At 34.3% G+C, this 19,519-nt stretch overlaps 1 protein-coding gene across 1 annotated transcript in view; it reads left to right on the forward strand.

Annotated features, from left to right (window-relative positions):
- ADGRG6 (adhesion G protein-coupled receptor G6) overlaps nucleotides 1-19,519 on the forward strand; it is a 176,877-nt gene that overhangs the window by 58,493 nt on the left and 98,865 nt on the right. The window lies entirely within an intron of this gene.

Genomic DNA, 19,519 nt, shown 5'->3' on the forward strand with positions numbered 1-19,519 from the left:
ATGAATGGTCTAAGCATTAAAAATATTTAAAAAAAATTTAAATGCTCTAAGCATTAAACAAATTATGGTGAATACTGTCCAAATGAATACTGTGTATTTATTTCATTAGAGGGATGATTTAACACCTGTAGGTTATTTCTAGGATTTTCTTCCTGGCTCAGAATAATACTTAGGTACTGCCATTGAGTTCTTAATTCAATTTTATTTCGACTACACTCCCGTCACTACATTTATTTTGATAAGTCATCTTACTCTTTCCAGGAAAATTATCTTTTCTATGATTACTTTATTATTATCAATGAAAAAGAGTCAATGTGTAATAATTTAAGAACAACAACCTATTTTTATTCTCACAGAGAACATTTCTTTATAAACCCCAAGCACTAACAAGAGTTCTAATTTGAGTAATGTAGTTAAATATTATCCTGTATTTCAGTGTTAGTTATTTTTTTAAATATTTTGGACTAGGCTACAATATTTTTTCTGGCCAACACATTTAAAATCTAAACATAAAGGTTTATTTTTTATAAATATGTTTTGAATTTGACCTTCACAGAACATTTTAAGTGTTGTAATCAGTGAGGTCTCAGGTAGCTCTTTACAGAGAACTACTGTGATTATGTTTTTTGTGGTTGGATTTTTCTGAGCCCATTAGCTACATGGTAATGGAGTGGAGGAATTAAGGTTTTGAGAATCATCACACCACCCGCTTACCAGAAATTCAATGAAAAACAAACATGAGTGATAGGTTAATGTTCTAGTACAGTATATTTTTAAATGTGTTTGTTAAGTCCTCTAGAGAATACTTCAAAAGAAATATGAAAATCCAGCTTTGATCAACTAAGTTTTCATAAAATTGGCCTCTGCGTCAAATGTTAAAAGAGCACATGAAAGAAGTAAATTTAGAGATAGGCTTGAGATAGGTCATTTTTTTTTCAATAGGAAAAATGTGTATCTTAGGACTGGTTTTTAAAAAAAGACAGTAGGAAAAAGTCATTTTCTAACTCACCATATTATTGAAAATGAACTCTTCCTTCATTCCCAAGATCATTTAAAAAGCATTTGCTACTCTGTCAGTGACAAATAACTTCCTCTCTATGCTTCAGAACATTCTATGAATCATGAACAAAGCAATTGTCACTCACAAATCTTTATGTTTAGATATTAGTCTTGACAAAATACGAACTGTTTTTAAAAATTACTATAAAATGGTAATGTCAGAAATTTTATTTTTCAACCATATACTTTGGTTCATATTTCACAATAAATTAATGAAGTTTATGTGGTTAGATTACCTTAAAATCATAAGACTTAAGTTATCTTAGATATTTAAAATGACTGAGAATGATAAGTATGTAACTACTAAAATTTTTTTCAATACAGATAGTGTTCTTCTTGTCCTAGTTGAAATGCTAGGGTCTACAAAGAAAGAAGATTTTGGAATCTAAAGTGTGTAAATGTTGTAATTATCACACTTTCACATTTAGAAATAAGATACTAAAAGAGTAGCTCAGCATTTTAGGTAGTCACTGGAACTCACTGCCTTTTTTTTTTTTTTTTTTTTAAATTTTTGGGTAACATCTACCCAACTGTGCTCAGTGGTTACTGATGGCTCTGTACTTAATGTGTCACTCCTGGTGGAACCATATGTGGTACTAGGGATCAAAATTAGGTTGACTGCATGCAGGGCAATGCCTTACCCATTGTACTATCTCTCCCAGGACCCTATACTATATTTTCAAACTCTAACTTTATTGTATTTTTCATCACTGTAGTCTGAACAGAAATTTTTTTTTATTGAGCTTTATCAAAGTCTGTGTTTTCATTCTCCCCTTCACGTTTTCTTGTGAAAGGTATTTGGACCACAGTATGCTGTTCTTAAGGCCATTCTTGAATTTTGGTTTAAGAATAATCCCTGATAGTGTTGAGGGGAACATACATAGTACCAGTGATATAATCAGAGCTTGAATGACAAGCTTCTAACCCCTGTACTATGGCCTTTTGAGTTCATCTTGTGCGAGTTAATGAAATAATCACATGTTGCATGTCAAGTTGTTGGCACCCAAGCTCTAAAATGGAAATTAGTATGTTGAAATTGTAAAGCTGTCTATATCTATGGAGGAAGTGAAGAAAATGGGTAACAGTAGAGTTGTAACAAAAACTTCAGCATATTTGGCAGACAGCTTTGGAATTGGTATGCCCTTCACAATTGTTATTTGAAGTACCTGTGTCTTGTAGAGAATGGGGGCTGCCCCCAAAGTGGAATATAATTTTAGGTTGAGATGTCTATCTTCAACGAATTATTCTATGTCCATGACTACATCTGGCACAATTATTTATTTATTTATTTATTTATTTTATTATGGTTTAGGTCACTCCCAGTGCTACTAGGGTCTAGTCCTGGCTCTCTGCCAAGGAGTGACTCCTGGGTCCCTGCCTGGGAACCTATATGTTGTGCCATAGATTCCAGCTAGAGTTAGCTTAATGCAAGTTATGTATCATTCCTCCTGTACTCTCTCTCTCTCCTGCCTTTTAGAGATACTTTAAATAACATTATAAATAACAAAGCCATGAAGTAGATATTAAGTCCTGAAGAGATATTAAGTCCTTCATTTCTAAAATAATACAGAGAAGTAGATATTAAGTCTTGAAGAGATATTAAGTCCTTCATATCTAAAATGATACAGAGATTTAAAGAAGTTAATTTACTTGTCTGAGATCATACATAAATGGCAGATACTACTAATTCCTTTTGCCTTTTTGGGCTGATGTTGGCCACATTCAGCCCTCAAGGCTTACTACTGGCTCTGCCTTCAGAAATCACTTCTGGAAAATTCGTGGAACCATATGGGATGCAGGGAACAAGTCTGGGTTGGCTGCATGCATGCAAGGTAAATATCCTACCCATTATGCTATCGCTCCAGCCTCATTTTTATTGTACCTTAGGGTAAGAGAGAGGGTAAAGTAGATTATCTAAATTTTAAAGTTATTTAAAATCCTTTGATTCTGAAATAAATTTGAAGATTAAATATATTATCACCACTGATACTATAATTACCATAAGAGATGGAATGTTGACTAAATCTGGTAAGAGCTGCTACTTCAGAAATTCAAAGATATAAGAAAAGTAATGCACTAAAATTTACATAGAAATCTCAAATTTCTGGAGCTGGAGCAATAGGGCAACACATAGGATACTTGACTTCCACACAAACAACCTGGGTTTAAGCCTCAGGATCCCATAAGGTACCATGAGCCCACCAAGAGTGATTCCTGAATGCAGAGCCAGGAGTAACCCCTGAACATCACCATATGTGGCCAAACAAAATAAAACAAAACAAAAATCTTAATTTTATTTTTTACAATAAAAGGACAAAAACCCTAGCTACTAGGCAAGTAGAAAGAATTAAATTGTAAGAATAAAATGTTTGGGACAGATAATACAGCAGATAATGCATTCAATTCCTGGCCTTCCACATGGTCCTCCATGTCTACAGAAAGTGATCCCTGAGCACAAAGCTAGGAATATGTACTGAGCATAGCTAAGTGTTGTCCCCCCAAATATTCATTTTTATGAGAAAAGATAATACATAGTACATAGCTTGAGCTATCTTAAGCATGATAAACTTATTTCTGTGTTTAAATTTAGTATTGGCATGCACATATTTCCCTTGGCCATACTTGGTAAACAAACATGAGACTATATTATAATTTTATGTATCATTTTTAAATATTATTTATCATCATTTAAAAATATGACAGAATTTCAAAAAGATTGGAAAGAAGTGTCAATGGATAAAAGAACAGTATATTAGAGTTCTTTTATCTATTGACACTTCTTTCCAATCTTTTTGATATAATTTCTCTAATAATAAGTGATAAATAAGTAATTTTCATCTGCCTCTGGGGAAAAATCTACTCAGGTATTTTCCCCCTCTTGCTTCTTTATTGAATTGCATGGCTTACTTATATTTTGAGTATTAATATTACTTAAATTTTTACTATTAATCTATTGTGAAATGTATTATTGTATTCTTTTAAAAATAATTTCTTTTAACATAGTGTTAAAAAGTAGTAATGACAGTGAACATCCTTGTCTTGTGCCAGATCTTTGGAGAAAATCTTTTAGTTTTTTACTTTTGAGTATGATATGAAATGCCATATTTTCTATTATGCTGAGGTATTTTATTCTATTTCAATTTATTGTTTTTATTATAATATATGTTACATCTTGTGCTTTTTCTGCATCTTCTGATCAGATGATGTTATTATAATTTTTTGTTGATGTAACATGTTACAATAATCAAATTGTATATATTGAACTATTCTGAATTTTTGGATGAATTTTACTTGCTCAACTCCATGTACTATTGTGTTTAAATTGCGAAGATTTTATTGAAAAGCTTTACATCTATTTTCATTAGTGGTATTGGTCTGTAGTTTTATGTGTGTGCTTTCCTTTTCTGGTCTTGATCATTGATAATGAGTTTGCAAATGTATTATGAAGTGCTATATTTCCCTCAATATGGAATTTGGGAAAGATGGGTATTATTTATTTGGACCCTAGTTCCATTCCAGGTATCAAATACCTAAGTACCTAAGTACTTCTATGAATGATTCTGAGCACAGAGTGAGGAGTAAGCACTGAGCACTGCTGAATGTGTCCCCAAACAAAAACAATTAAGCAAACAAAATTTACTAGTGAAATTAAGTATTCCTGGGATCAGAAATTCACTATTTAAGTTACCTGATTCATGAGCTACACAACTCACTAGTGAAGCTACTTGACACATAACATGACCAGCAGAAACGAATCCATGTAGAAATGACAAGAAGAAAAAAAATTGAAAGAAATAAATGTGAATACATATGTAAGGTGCTAAAATAGGTAGTATTTGTGATTTATCTGTGGAAACAATTTTCCTTATCAGTCCTGGAAATTGTAGAATTCTAAAAATTTACTTTTGACTGTCCACTTTGTTCATGTATAGATACATACAGTTTTCGTGTCTGTTAATATTTTTGCTGTAACAGCAATAGCTTCATCTCTTTAATTTTTTTGTTTTTGTTTCAAGAGTGGGTTTGTTTCTTGGTGATCCTTGTGGTTATCAGTAAGAAAAGACACCCCTGCAGGGGGTCTGCTATGGATGAGAGAGTTTTCCTTTGGCTAGCTTTCCTAGCCTATGGGATCTCTTTGGCTAGCTGTCCAGCCCAGTGCCCACACATACCAGTGCAAGAGGGACAGAACTCCTGGCCTGTGGGGACTCTGAGCCCAGTTCTCGCCTCTGCAGTTTGTGAATGAATGCATAGGGAAGGGTTTTCCTCCACCCCACCCCATCCCCCAGGGCTCAGGTTACCAGATCTGGCCTTGAAGACCATTCTGGCGTGGAGAGATCTGGCCCCCTGGACTAATTTGCAGTCCAGGTAGTCTTTGGCTAGCTGTCCAGCCCAGTGCCCACCACATACCAGTGCAAGAGGGACAGAACTCCTGGTCTGCGGGGACTCAGAGCCGAGCTCTCTCCTCTGCAGTTTGTGAATGAATGCATAGGGGAGGGATGGTGATCCTTGTGTATGGTTTCTCCCCCCTTCTCTTCTCTTTTCTTTTTTTCCTTTTAAACACTGTGGTTTGCAGTATTGTAATTGAAAGAGTTATGATGCATATCGCTTTACCTCCTTTAATCAAGCAGTTCTTGCCCAAAATGATCATTTCCAACTATCACTGGTCATAAAGGTATCTTCTCTGCCCTAACTCTACTTCCCATCTCTTTGTGGCAAGCTTCCTACAATGAATAAGTCCTCCTGGCCTTTGTCTCTATTGTCTACTTGCTTAAACTGGGATAGATATGGGAAGTCTTTTGTTGATTAAAAGTAATCAGAGTGAGCAGTATCACAAAATTTGTGGGATATAAAAATTTTTACATTTTTATTTGAAAAATATCTGACAAAGAAAACAAACAAAAGTTTATTGTCATATTAAAAGTGCCATTGAAAGCAATCTTTAAAATTTAGAGAGTATATTTCATAAAATTTTCAGATCTTTTCATGCTCTCCACACTTCACCCTTTGCTTTCCTCATCAAGAAAACACCAGGGGCCGGTGAGGTGGTGCTAGAGGTAAGGTGTCTGCCTTGCAAGCACTAGCCAAGGAAGGACCGAAGTTCGATCCCGTGGTGTCCCATATGGTCCCCCCAAACCAGGGATGATTTCTGAGCGCTTAGCCAGGAGTAACCCCTGAGCATCAAATGGGTGTGGCCCGAAACCCCCCCCGAAAAAAACCCAGAAAACAACACCACACCTCTTTCTATATGAAATAAAAGAAAGCTATATTTCTTTTGTAAGGTCCTTACACAATGACACATTATGAACTCAAGTAGCCCATCTTTGAAATAGCCACTGTTTTTATATTTCTCCTCATTTTGCTCATATTTGGCATGCTCAGAGTTTATTCCTGGTTCTGTGCTCAGGGGTCACTCCTGGCTGGTACGAGGGGACCCAGTCCTGTTCAGACTCCTGCAAGGCAATGCCCTACACACTGTATTATCTTCCCAGCCCTTTATTTTCCTTCTTTATGCTTTCAGATTTATCGAATATAATCCAAAGAATTGAAAAAGGAAAGAAATAGCAAAAACACTTTCAGCAAATCAATGTCCAACATGTCTATTGTTTGCATATTGGAGAAATAGTACAGCAAATAGGAAATTTGACTTGCATGCAGCTGACCCTGGTTTGATCCTTGGCATTGCATATAGGCCTTGAAGCCTACCAGGAGTGATCCTATTGTACAGAGCCAGACATAACCCCAAATTACTACTGGTACATATATATAATATAAGTATATATACTTATAAATAAATATATATATCATATAAATAAATATGTACATATATACATAAACATATGCATATATTTACTTTGCTGTGTTCCTTACCATAGTTACTGAAGGGAAATAAAAAGAACATAGAACAGTTTAATTAGACATAATGGTATTACAGTCACATAATATGAGACCCTTGAATTACAATGCTTTGATGATCATGGTATTTGTTAGGGTTTTTGTTGTTGTTATTATTGTTGTTGTTATATCTGGCTGTGTTCGGGGACTACTCCTGGCTTAGTGACCCAAGGTTGATTCAAATAAATTTAAGGAGCCAGCAATATCAGAAACCTAAATCAGTGCTCAAAAATACAAGGCAAGTGCTTACTGAGTCATATATCTAACTCTAGATCAAACATTCTTAATTTAAACTGTTCTCTATCATCATTCCTCTAAAATTTTGAATCAAATCAAATCAACTGACTTGTCATTGCATTTGAATTTTATTTTTTAATTATATATATTTTGGGAATATTCATTTGGTGGTGCTCGGGGCACTTCTTGCTCTATGACTCACGGTTGTTCACAGCTGTGCTATATTGCCCACATCTAATGGAGGTGGGGATCAAACCAAGGGTTACTACATGCAAATCAAATCAAGTATGCTAACCCCTGTACTATCTCTCAGTCCTTATCTCTATGCTTTTCTTTTTTATTAGCCTATTAAAGACAGCAAAAGAACCACCACAACCTTGTTATATGAAATTTGTTTAAAGTGATCTACAGTCTAATTATATTTCTTTGCATTAAAATTTGCCTTTATTAGTAACTTTGCTAGCAAAGTTTTTTTAAATGAAGAAATGTTTTAGCTAAAGTCATTGTTGCTTTGCCCTGAGAGGAATAAGAGCATCTTTTTTACATGACATCTACATCATTAAAAAGCATGTAAAATTATCAAGCTGTTAATTGAAAGTCTGTACCTAAAAGTGATGTCATGAGGCACATTGATGGAACTACACAGGATATAGTGCTGCCTTTGTCTTGTGCTGCAACAGTCCAGATCTGATTGTTGAATAATGTGCTTTGGAGGACAGTAGTGCCTTTCACTGAAATACTGTAAAAAGTTCCAGCCAGGCAATGCACTATTTCCAGTCAAGAATATGGCGAGTTTACATATTGAGAGCAGCTGTAAAGATGTTGCTATTGGCGAAACTCTGAAGTCAGTTCAAACAGAAACTTACACTTGTGTAAAAAAAAAGAAAAAAGATAAAAAAGAAACTTCTGTGAACTCTAGGTATTCACTGTTCAGTCTCCTGTGAGAAAATGATTCATTCAAATAAATAAAAATGACAAAATGTCAGTATCTGTTAAGACTTTTTTGCTTTCTTCACACCTAAATCGGTAACCACAAATGTTGTAAATACTAATTGTGCATTATAATCACCTAGAGGATTCTTTTTGTTTCTTGGCCAGGAATATTAATCTTTTTTTATTTCAGTGTATACCAACTTCTTATTTTTGTTTTAAGACCAGTAGTGATCAAAGGCCTTCAACTCAATTGCTCATCTGTGAATATGACATAGATATATTGAAAAAAAACTTTAGAAACTTAGAATAATTTACAAAGAAGTTTTATTTGGGAACTATTTTTGGTAGCTCAAAATATTTCAAACAAAAGCACATGTATGTCAGCTAGCAAAATCACTTTACAAGTTAACAGTTTTATTAACATTCTAGTTAACTTTGGGGAATTGATCCATTTTGTATACTGAAGTGAGATGTCTTTCAATTAACAATACCATATTAAATATTGATCATTTAGTAGGATACCTAATGTCTTGCTTACCCTATATGTAGAAATTCAGCTCATTATATTGGAGAGGAAACAGTGTTCTCATTTCTTTAAGTGGTGTTTCAGCTCAAATTATCTTAGTAAATAACTTTTAGGAAGAGCTGTTATCCAAATATTTTGTCCTTGTTGTAATTATTAAATAATACAAAACCCAAGTTTCTTATCTTGAGCGATGTTGAGATTTGACGTTAAAATGACACATTAACTTTCTATTGTGCCTCTCTCCTTCAGATGTACAGTATGTACCTAAAGTTTTGTACTTCTGTTATTTACAAAATAATTTGTTAATTGAAAAACATCTCACTTCAGTATTCAAAATTGATCAATTCCCCAAAGTTAACTAGAATGTTAATAAAACTATTTTAACTTGTAAAGTGAAGTTGCTAGTTGATATATATCTCTTTCAAGTCTGTACCTCGGACTTTTCAATTAATTTTAGTAATCATGGAGATTTAATCTTTCTATACGAGTGTATTTTTGATGAACTGTAGGTTGCTATTTAAATCTTTTATGATAGCTTGTGCTAAACCAGTCGAATATACTTCTTCATAAATTTTTTTAAATAATTCACATATATGCTATACAGCTTCCAACTGTTCTAAATGGAATCATGAAACTAATCTAAATATTAAAATAATGATTCTCTTTCCCTAAAACAATACTGCAAAGTTAAATGCAAGAAAAACATAGAAATTATTTTATAGAAACTTGGAAGGACCTTTTGCTCCCCTGCTAATGAAACAGATGTGACTAGCTCGAGCCTTTCTACATGTGCCAGCGACAGTGAGCTATGACCATATTCAGACCTCTCAGACACTGACAAGCTTCTGTTTGTAGGTCTGTTGGAAACATGTGGCACTGTTTGCTCTGTAGACCACCTTCCCCACCCACTTTTGGTGGTTTGGCCTTCTCTGTGGCTTGCCTGCAGGTGTGACCTTACTCACCCACCTATAACAAGTCACTCTTGCATTTTCTGAGGTTTAAAAATACAACTGGCTGAAGGAAGATGGCAAGCAAGTAGAATTTTTTGTTTTACTCTCCTAGAAACTGTAATTATAAAGTTTGGTGAACTTCATGAACTTCTGATCTGTGTTTGCTGCAGATTATCATTGTCATTGATGTAGAAAATCTCTGGAGCAGTGGTGCCACAGTTGGATGGACACAACCTGCCACAGGCTGTCCGAGGTTAACACCTACCTCACTTCATTCCCATTTTGAAATTAGATAAACATTTTGTCAATCATGTGGCAAACCAAAATACAGCCTTGCTTTTCAATAGGTATATTAACTTTGTAAAAGCAATGTTTACTTAGTAAAGTAAGCCAGTGGACATCAAGAGTACTCTAAAGCAGCTAGCTATATTAAGTAGAAAGAAGGTGATTTTTTTTCTTGATGTAACCACACTCTAAATCTTCACAATCTGTCATAGCTTGCTCTTTAATTCCAAGCCAGCAGTATTCAAAATAGCACAATAAGGACTGTTAGCAAGATGTGGAAATTTTCTTGAGCAGTAGGAATATACTCCAGAAGCCAGAATATTTGCTGGCCATTAGCTCTACTTGCATTCAACCTGCATTGACTGACTTATGGCCCCAAAGTGCACCAATGAGCACAAACAGGCTGAGACTCATCATAAACACTGCACTCGGACCAGCCAGAAATGTGGAAACTAAGACATTAATAAATAGTGTAGTGTCTAGTTCAGGCTCCTTTTGTAGAGTAATAGATCAGAACTAAATATCATCCCACTTGTAATATGGTTAGTAATCATACATAGATTGCAAGAGAAGCAATTTAGTCTTTGGTGCAATTTAGTTTCTCTAGTGCAAGGTAATATCTTAAAGAATGCTAGTTGTTATTACAGTTTGATTTTGGAGCCACATTTATGGTGCTTAGAACTTACTCCTGGCTCTACTCCCAGGGATCACTCCTAATAGCTTGTGGAACCAAATGGTGTGACAGGGATTGGCCCATGCACTCACATAAAAGACAAAAGCTTTACCCACTATACTATTGTTCTGTACCCTAGTTATTATTACTTTTATTTCTCTTTCCTTCCACATAGTTTTGTGAAAACACTATGTATTTTTCTAGGTTATGGCTTATATCCAAGTCTTAACAAAAGTACCGTGAATTATATCATACCTTGAAAGGTAAAATTTTAGATTTGGTAAGAATATAGACTTCTAGGCAATGGAGTGGTGGCACTAGAGGTAAGGCATCTGCCTTGCAAGCGCTAGCCTAGGATGGATCGTAGTTCGATCCCCTGGTGTCCCATATGGTCTCCCCAAGCCGAGGTGGATTTCTGAGCGCATAGGAGTAACCCCTGAGCGTCAAATGGGTGTGACCCAAAAAGAACAAAACAAAACAAAATATATAGGACTTCTAACTTAATTTATACTCATTGTCTGTCCAAAATGATTTTTCAAAATAATAGAAAAAATTGGGGACCACATATTCTAGCCGCCCTGGGGGTGAGGGAAGAGGAAATGGGAGGTAAGACAGAAACGGGGGTGTAGGGAGGACAATTTGGGGATGGGAATCCCCCCTGATTTTATGTAAATATGTACCTAAAATATTATTGTCAACAATATGTAAGCCACTATGATCAAAATAAAAATTATATTAAAGAAAATAAGAAGTTACAGATCTAATGCAACTGATAGGGCACTTATGTGGCACTATGACCAACCTGCTTCACTATCCAGGAACCCACTTGATCTTCTGAGCATTAGCAAGAGTATTTCCAGAGCATTGCTGATGTGACACCAAAAGAAAACAAAGAAGAATATATGATAATTTTATACATGCCAACATTTAGTGTTAGAATAATAAAGGTGTTGCTCTATTATTTTGCCAAAAGAAAAGGACATAGCATCTAAAAAAGTTTCTGAATTACCTTTCTTAAGCCAGTACTGAAGTTAATGAAAGATACAAGAAAACTCACTAATATGGGCAATGCAAAAGAGATCATGTATGTGGCCACCCGGTGTTACATTTTCAGCACTTCATGTATAATACTAAACCTGTCAGGAGTGATTTTTTTTTCCGTTTTGGGGCCACACCCTTTTGATGCTCAGGGGTTAATCCTGGCTAAACGCTCAGAAATTGCCCCTGGCTTGGGGGACCATATGGGATGCCGGGGGATTGAACCGCGGTCCTTCCTTGGCTAGAGCTTGCAAGGCAGGCACCTTACCTCTAGCGCCACCTCACCGGCCCCAGGAGTGATCATTTTCATATGCTTACATTTCCTATCAAAACCACAGTTATGTCTACTCTTTTGAATTTTCATATTAAATGTGCAACTAATGTGACCTTGCAATTCTTAATTTTATCAGAGTTTTTGAGTGGATACAGGTGACTACCCATTCTAAGAATGGGACAATAAAAAAGTTTATCTTTAATATCTAGGGGTTGTTTTGCCTGTAGAAATTTTAACAAATGTTTAAAATTTAAGAATAAATATATGTTAGTCTGCCTTATTATTATTATTAGTATCAAATATTAACAAGCCTAATCAAAACAATAAACTATCCATCCCTCAGAATTAATTGTTGTCAAACTTTATAGATTTGTGATATTTTGAATTAATTTGATGATTCAGGTTGAAATTTTGTTATTTAGATAAAAAATCCCTCTAGCCATCAGTGTTACTAAATGTTGAGCTTTATAATGGTTGATGAAAAAAATGAGCCATTAATTGAATGATAAATGTTTATTGAGCAGCTGTTATGTGACTCACATGAGAATAGAAATAAAATTTTTATTGTACTTAGATGTTACTCATTTTATAAAAATAATGAAATGCTTTATTTAAAGACTGAATTTTACGTAGCTGTTTATAATGCATTTGTTTCTACCACTCCTTGTTCCACAAGATTCCCATCACCAATGTAAAATTCCCCCCACCATTTTCTCTGAATTCCCACTCATTTCCAAACCCACTAACATGCAGGTACAAAATAATGTATTTTAGAATGCTTTTTTTTACAAGTAAGTGGCAATGAAATTACTTCTAAAAAAGCACAGATAATTTGTGAAAATTATTGTATTCACATTGAGTTCATTAAATAATCACCAGAAGTTTTTCTAAGCTAAAAAAAAATAATAATAGAAAAAATTAATATTTTTCAAAATAATAGAAACTTTGTTAAGTAGAGCTTATAATTTAGCTATAAAATAGTTGCAATAAGTATTGTTAAAGTTCAATTTTAGTTTGCTAAGAATAAAACACAAAAATTAGCTATTTCCTTTCTTCCCTTACAGTCTTCCAATATAAATCAGATCTATATGCAGAGTTTACATTATGTGAAGATGTTGAAAATGAGTTAATTCTATTAATGAATTAAAGCAATTAGACAATGCATTTATACAAGATATTTATGAAGTGGCAGATTTTCCTTAAAATTTTACTTTAAAAAATAAAAAAGATATTTACTTTAAAATACTTATCTATAGTATAGAACTTTTACATCAGTAATTTCTTTAATGTCTTTATATTAGTAATTAATTTTTTTAAATTATATCCCCATGCTTTACCATGGCTGTGCATAATAAAGTTTCAGGTATTAAATGTTCAAACACCAATTCCACTACCAATGCGACTTTTCTCTACCAGTTTCTCTAATTTTACATCCACCACCCTTGCCTGCCCCCTTGCAGGCACAAATTTATTTCAGATTGTTTGTTAAAACAAGAAGGAAAATAGAATTATTAAAATTTAGATCAAGAACAGTCAGTCTGAAATATTTGTTATATCTCTCCATGATTTTTTAGTAAAAATTAAGTGTCTAAGGATTTCATTGAGTCTGGTAGATTTCTATGTAACTTTTTCATAAAAGTTCCTGTAATACTATGGGGTTGATATCACTATGAAATGTTCAGGTCTAGCAGCTGTGTGGTTCAGGATCTATAGATCTGAAAGAAATTTGGTGGTAGTTTGATAAGGTTAGTTGTGGAGCTAGATGTTTGTTTTGGACTGTGTTGTGTGTGGCTGGCTGTGACTATTGTGGCTTCAGACTGAAAGGGAATTCTGTTCCCAACCTTTCTGAGAATGCCCCAGAGGTACAGCTCAGAACAGTCACTCTCAAAAAAAAAAAAAAAAAAAAAAAGAACAGTCACTCTGGGAAGTTTCAGCAGCCATCTTTTTCTTTTGTCGCTTTCTAGAAAAGCTGAGCCATTTTGCTGTTGTGAAGATGGAGGTTATAAGTAGAGACTGCTGGGTTTTCTACTGGGAGGTTGAGGGAAAAGGAAGTACTCAACCCACACCCCCATTCCTAGAATATCTCAGAGTATCTTTTCTAAAGGCTGAATAGTATTGACTATATATTATTATATATTACATATGATAATATTGATTGTATTATAAAATAATTAATTTAATAATTAGAACATATATTATATAATGTACACATATAATAATTATACATATTGTACAAATTAATATATATGCTTGGTTCTTTACTCATTTGTTCTTGGGAACTTAGACTGTTTCCAAATCTTGGTTACTGTGTGAACATGTAGATGCAAATATATTTTGGAAATTTTATTTTTGGATTTTTGAGGTAAGTTCTAAAAAGAAATAACTGGGCCATATGGAAATTTAATTTTTTAGAAGTCTCCATACTGTTTTCCATATAGACAGAATCAGTAGATATCAACAGTTGATAAAGGTTTCTCTTTCCCCATATTCTTGCCATCACTAGCAAGGATTTTATTTTCAAATGAATAACATAATAACATGAATAACAAATGAATAATGGTAAGTGTAAAAATGTTTTATCTATCAAGGAAAAAGAATATTGCTCTTGAATCTACAATTTACTTTGCATTAAATCTTGACTATTTAAAGTACACATTTATGTGTGAAACCTGAATGATTACTTTTTTGTTCTCAAATTCAAGGCATATTTGAAAAAAAAATGACCTAAGATGCAGTCTTATCCTGCTATCTCTTTTCAATATATTCTAACTTATTAGCAGGGAAAGCTTGTAAAAACCAGAACACATACTAGCTATTAATTTCCAGTTTTTGACCTAAACCACATAGCATGGAATGAATTGGAAACATAATATTCATCAACTTTTAAAATGTTTTATTGCTACCTCTGTGTCCACCTTCTGGAAACCATAAGCAAACACTTTTTAAAGAAAGCTGAGGGATCAGAGCAGTAGTATATAACATATGACAAACCTGATTTTAATTTCTTTGGATGGTCTCCCAAGCCTGTCTGAAGTGATCCTAGTATAGTCAGGAGTACGTCTTAAGTACTGCTGGGTGTGCCCAGAAACAAAAGAAAAAAGAAAAGAAAAATAAAAAAGAATTTAAGTCCATTGCTTTTATTTAAGGAATTCTGAATACAGAATGAATGAACTGAACTATGATTATTAATATGTGCTGTTATTAAATAATGATCAAATCCAACAATACTGGAAATAATTATTATTTGAGCATCTTATTATGAGTAAGTGCACTTCTAGTTTTTTTTCTGAATATCTCATTAGTTGCATTTAGGTTCTCAAGTAGTTAGTAATGCAGCATTTAGCCAGTAATGACATCATTGCCTGGATTGGTATTAGAAATATAATTAGTTTTTATTAGGTTAAGACAGTCTCCACTTATGTTGGTAATGTTTAGCAATCATTTTTCTGGCCAATGCCAACAGAAACCAGATTGGTTCTACAATGCTGCCTAGACAATCCATATGGAAATATTTTCTGTGACATGCTGAAGTAAAATGAGCAGGAGGTGAGTGTTAGTTTTCTGTAGCTTCCTCAGTTTTGTGTAGGAGTAACAAAACATACAAGTTCAAAGTCTGGCTGATAGTCTCTGAACACCAGATTGGTGACTGCTGGCAACAGTCAGGCTCTGCTCCATTGAGTCCTTTCAGACTTCATTTTCCCAACCACTTTCACTGTACTCTCTTTCCACAAACAAGCTGTCAGGAGAGTTGCTGTTCTGAGTCTTTGTTCTTGACATCTGTCAAATGCTTCAGATTCTACTGAAGTGTCTCTTTCATTGTTGTTTAGTTTTTAATTTTTAGTGCGGGGAACACATCTTACTGAGATTGAAGGCTACTTACAAGTTGGCGCTTTGGGGTGGCTCCCAGTGATGCTTTGGGGGCCATGTGCTGTTTGGGATCAAACTAGTATGTGCACCAGCCCATTGAGGAATCTTCTAGCCCGTGGCAGAAATTATTACAAGCATCTTTGTTTATTATTTTTTGTTACAGTTTAAAATATTTATCTTTGCTAAACTCAGATTTGATACATTTGATTTTCTTTTAGAAAACCTTTTGTGTGTCTTACTACTGTTAGTATAACTCTTCATTTGCTTTAGATTGGTGTGTAAATTCCTGAAGAACGAATCCATGCATCTGTAGCTCTTATTTATCCTCACTGTGTACATTGTGTTTCAGATAAACATGTTCATGATTTAAATAATCCACATTCTTTTCTCATTTGTAAGTCTTTCTGTCCATACTTTCCAGAATACTTTTTACATTGTCTTCCCTCTTCACTTTATTCACTTCATTTGCTTTATCATACATTAAAAACTATACAATTTTTCAGTATCAGTATTTAGAATGGTTAGTTGCTCTCTCTATCAAAGGAAATTTGGCAATATAACTATCTAGGAAATTTATCTATATGTTCAATAATCCATCAATAAATTAAATCAGATATTATATTTGTCAGATATATTATATTATAATATATATAATATATATTATATTTTCTCAGATAATTCTATTACTATTTATCAAGTCTATAGTAGTGGAATAGAGGGAAGTAAGAGATTATTTAAAAAGAGGGAATGAGTGTTTTATGAATCATTCAAAGAATCTTGTTGCGGGCCCGGAGAGATAGCACAGTGGCATTGCCTTGCAAGCAGCCGATCCAGGACCAAAGGTGATTGGTTCAAATCCCGGTGTCCCATATGGTCCCCCGTGCCTGCCAGGAGCTATTTCTGAGCAGACAGCCAGGAGTAACCCTTGAGCACCGCCGGGTGTGGCCCAAAAACCAAAAAAAAAAAAAAAAAAAAAAGAATCTTGTTGCATCTCAGAAACTTTTGAGTTATATCAATATGATTTTATGCTTGTATGTACATTTACATAGATTTTTGTTATAAGAAAATAAGTGACAAGGTACTGTATTCTAACTAGACAGAAGAAAGAGAAGATGAGAATCTTAATCTTAGTCTGACATGAATTGAGCCTCACAACAGTGAGGCATTGTAAGCTGTTATTGAGCTGCATTCCCAACTCAAAGATAGAATCTGAAACTGCATGTCCATGCCTTTAACTAAGCATTCAAAATAGAATCATAGAAGGAAGAGAGAAGAGATACTAAAGTTCTTTTTGAATGCTTCCCTTACTTCTTACTGTGATAAATTGAATTAATATATTTAAGAAATGGTTTCTGGATTTACAAATTTATAGGTGATCCAAGTAGAAGAGTCAAATGTGCATCTTCATTTTTTGCAAATATTTTGATCTGTGTAAATATGGTGCTTGGTAGAACATCTCTATACTCAGGTTTTGGACTTAATGAAGGCCTGAGTACAGAAGAGATCAGTGAGGGAGGATGAATAGAGAGAAAAGAAACCAATGTAGGGCCAGAGCAGTGGCTCAGCTGTAGGGTGTTTGTCTTGCACAATACTGACCTAGGACAGACTGCAGTTCTATCCCCTAGCATCCCATATTGTCCCCAAGTCAAGAGCGATTTCTAAATGCGTAGTCAGGAGTAACCACTGAGATTCACCGGGTGTGACCCAAAAACCCAAAAGAAACCTTTGTAAAATACTGACTCTAGGCAAACTAGTTGGTAAGGAACAGAAATCCTTTAAAGCTGTGTGAGACAATCAGTGGTTATCATAGACTCTAGCACTGATTGGTCTTGTTCTTTGTGATGTGTGCCAATCTGTGGTAGTAGTTTTGATTTGCATCTCCCTGATGATTAGTAATATGAAGTATTTTTTAATGTGTCTTTTGGCTATTGGTTGTTTATTGTTCCAAATGAATTTCATGAGTGTTTGATCCACTTCATAGACTCCAAAGACACACAAAGAACATTTCCCACTGATTAATGAACAACATATGTCTAGAAATAAAATGTTCCGGTTTCCTTTAATCTCATCCTCCTTTATACTTTCTCTTTTCTCTATCTGTCCATCGGGATGCTTTTGGAAGTGGCTGACCTGGGTTTAATCCCTGACACACTGTGGTTCCTTGAACCCACCCTGAGTATTGAAGACTACTGGATGACCCAGTTCACTCCAAACTAAAATAAATAAATAAATAAATAAATAAATGACTATAGTAGTTGCTGACTTTAAGTTCGAATGACTGCTTCATTCTGTTGTTCATACATCTTTTGATAAGGTATATATACATATATATGTATATATGTCTAATTTCATATTGTTAGAGAAGACAAATCTAAGTAGCTAAGTCCATAATATTTTCCTCTCCTTGGTTTGTAGGACTAATAGTTTGACAGAAGATAGGAGAAGGACAGAAAGCCTTGAGAATGGGCCTGGAGAGATAGCACAGCGGCGTTTGCCTTGCAAATGGCCGATCCAGGACCAAAGGTGGTTGGTTCGAATCCCGGTGTCCCATATGGTCCCCCGTGCCTGCCAGGAGCTATTTCTGAGCAGACAGCCAGGAGTAACCCCTGAGCAATGCCGGGTGTGACCCAAAAACCAAAAAAAAAAAAAAAAAGAGAAAGCCTTGAGAAAAGCTATCCACAAGGAGATTGTGAAAAACCTATGAATTATCTTGTTACTTAAAGTAACACTTCTTAGATTTTAATATGTATTTTATGACTCGAGAATTTTTATTTTTTAATTTTTAAAGGAATATTTTATTTTATTAAAGAAGCATAATGTATAGCTATTGATGTTTGAGGTTAGAGATATAATGGAGGTTAGAGATATAATGGTGTAGCACAATCTCACCACCAGTTTCAACTTCGCCATATAACTGGGGTCCAGGTAATGCTGTGGCTGATATGACTTGGAGTAGCAACAATTTAAGGTAAGAAGAACAGCAGCATTCTCTGGCTAGAGAGTTGAGCAAGAAGAGAAAATAAAACTAAGATTTATGGTGAAGAGTCTCAAGAATCGGGAGTGTTCAGCAACATTAAAGGTCTTTGCAAAGAGTTGGTAAAAACATATTGAAGGCAAGAGTCTCAAGAATAGGGAGTGTTTAGCAACATTAAAGGTCTTTGCAAAGAGTTGGTAAAAACATATTGAAGGCCTCTTCATTATAAATGAGCTACATGATCATTTAAATGACTTTTGACAAAGTTCTTAAGACTATGAGTTAAAACAGGAAGGTTCAGAGCTGTCGGTTTCAATTTAGGAATATGGAATAGGGTAAGAATCAGAAGTGTATTGCCCAAAAGGTAGGGTAACTGATAAACTATATAAGTTGTTTCAAATTATGTTTTGCTTTGAAATCATGTTTTTCAACAGCTAAAGAAAGACCCAATCACTACTTAACAAATAACAGAAAATGTGTGTAGATATATGTGTATATGCAGTCATGTTGCTGTATACCTAAATTTTCTTGCAAAGAGATATCTGTATTATAAACTGACTCTATAGAAGGACGCACAACAGTTTATAAAATATAACATATATAATTAATGTTTGCATGTCAAGATGATCACAGAAAGATAAAACTCAGGGAAGAAAATAGAAATGTGTGTGTGGGTATGGTGCATCTAATTGTCTTTGGAGATGACAAAATTGTTAAGCTTAATGGTACCTTGTTAGTTTTTTCTGTTAAACTAAATGGAACATATTCAATTACAGTTGCACCTTATTGTACTTATATTTCATTCACTGTC

The sequence above is a fragment of the Suncus etruscus genome, chromosome 15 (genome assembly GCF_024139225.1).
Source record: "Suncus etruscus isolate mSunEtr1 chromosome 15, mSunEtr1.pri.cur, whole genome shotgun sequence".
Classification (NCBI taxonomy): Eukaryota; Metazoa; Chordata; class Mammalia; order Eulipotyphla; family Soricidae; genus Suncus; species Suncus etruscus.